This window comes from Mandrillus leucophaeus, unplaced genomic scaffold, assembly GCF_000951045.1.
Source record: "Mandrillus leucophaeus isolate KB7577 unplaced genomic scaffold, Mleu.le_1.0 Scaffold126, whole genome shotgun sequence".
Taxonomy (NCBI): Eukaryota; Metazoa; Chordata; class Mammalia; order Primates; family Cercopithecidae; genus Mandrillus; species Mandrillus leucophaeus.
In genome coordinates, this window is record NW_012100987.1 from 896750 (window position 1) to 898928 (window position 2179).

Below are 2179 nucleotides of genomic sequence, written 5' to 3' on the forward strand. Positions count from 1 at the left end.
AACCAAGAGTAGCTGAATACTTGATTGAATTCTCTGTTTTGCTTGTATAGACAAATTATCAAATTAAAGATAATCCCAAATATTCTGTGACATTTAGAAATACATTGAGGAATTTTGTTTCCCCCTCACTCCTCAGTTTTACTAGGAAAAAGCTTTCATTGATATTATCTTTAACATAAATGTCCAGAGAAGATCCTCTCCATAGTCTTCCTGGCACTATCACAAAAGTGAATTCAATAAACAAGTAACAGAAATACAGCAGTTTCTAACAAGATAGATTTAAATATTGTAAAGAATTGAAGTTCGAAAGGATTTTCTTTGATAACAAGATTTCTAGAAATTCTCAATATTTTATAATGAATTTCCAATTATTTCTATGACTCAAAATTACTTTTCCATTTGCATAGTTAATGACTTTTTGCCTGATACCGAAGTAATGTGTTTTTCAAAGGATTTTATGATGGAGATAAATGAACCTGTATCTGAGCTTTGTGTTATAGCTTCTCATTTCCCTTACAAGAAAGAAATGACTCTCCGATTTCATCCTGCAGGGGCTTCCTAAATTCAGGCCTGCATTATTTTGATTTTTTTTTTCACAGACAGTTTCTTAACACTGTATTTTTCTGGTCAAAATGACAAGGAACTCCGTGAGATTGGGGGGCAGATGAACTCATCTTTACTCAGTATTTTGCAATCTGGATTATTAACCTCTTGGAATAAGATTTGTGTATAGCACAACAGGTGACATTTAAAACAGTATTTAAGACCAGGTGTTAGTGGCTCACACCTGTAGTCTTGGCACTTTGGGAGGCCAAGGTGGTAGGATCACTTGACCCCAGGAGTTAGAGACCAGCCTGGGCAATCCCAGTTCTAGTTGAAAAAACAAACTTCAGTATTTAATACACGAAATGTGTATTTGAACGCACAATCTTTGTACACCATGTATGGGGAGGAAATGGATTTGTGGAACATTTGATGAAATGAAGAACAGAGAACAAAAGGGATTGCTTCATCTCAGTATCAGTGATTATTAAGTCACAATAATTAACTTTAAAGTCAGTATTTTTTATAGATTTGGAATATGGTTGTTTTTTGTTAAGAAAGTTGTCACTTTCAAAGTACTTCTTTGTTTTTAAGATTAAAGGAAATGAGGAGCATTTGTAATCCAAAAATTATTTTCTTATAAACATAATAGAGAAGTTCTCTTTGCCCAGTCTCTGATATGCTGCTTCATTTCAGGTTTTTCTCCCAAGACTGTACACACAACCAATAGAGTATCATTAGTGCTCCTTTGAAGTATAATTGTTCTTAGCAAAAATAATTATTCTGGAGTTCTTGTTATAGAACATTTTGTAACAGGAAAGCATGTATAAATATACTCCAAAGAATTACTTAGTAACAGTTTCCCAGCAAATAAAAAGTTACTAAGGAGTCTCTCCCATCAGGGGTTGCAAAGGTGAGTGTGACCTAATGCCTGTCTTCAAAGATTTTGTGAACTCCCCAACTGAGTTCACAAAATCCCCATGCAGTTAGGGAGTGAGGGAGACTGTAAATGGAATAGGAGAGGCTGAAGCCAAATACAGCGGTGCCTTCAAGAATGGAGAGATTGTATGTGGCCAAAGGGTCTGAAAAGGCTTTGTGAGGACGATGGTTTGTTTTAGCGTCACTGTTCTGAGGCATCTGTTCTGAGGCATCGTCTGCACACAGTGAGTGAGAAGTGCCTCAAGTACCTGAGCTGTGGGGATACCACCCTGCTGTTCCCCTACTTATCATTTCTCCAAAAGAAACTAGGAAAGCAAACCTAGATTTTATTAGTGCTTCATTGTAGATGAGTGAATAGAATTTCCGTTGATAAGTAATCTTCTAAATTTTAAAGAATGATGTTTGCGTTCGTTTGTGTGGCTGACTGTCCAGTGTTGGGCTCTTGAGAACCAAGGGGTAAATCTGCCTAAATAATTGTCCCTTTTATAACTGCTTGGCCTTTTCTGTTCACTCAAGGTCCGTTTTCTGAAGGCCTCGTTCAACTCTTGCAGAGGTGTTACATTTCTTCTCTAGATTTGGTTCACCCTTTCCCCCTGAATGATTTCCTGCTTTAATATTTTCTTGAATGTACCCTACTACATTTGGCGTAACTTGTTAAATTATTGTGGGGTGGAATTTACAAGGATCCCAGGAAGCA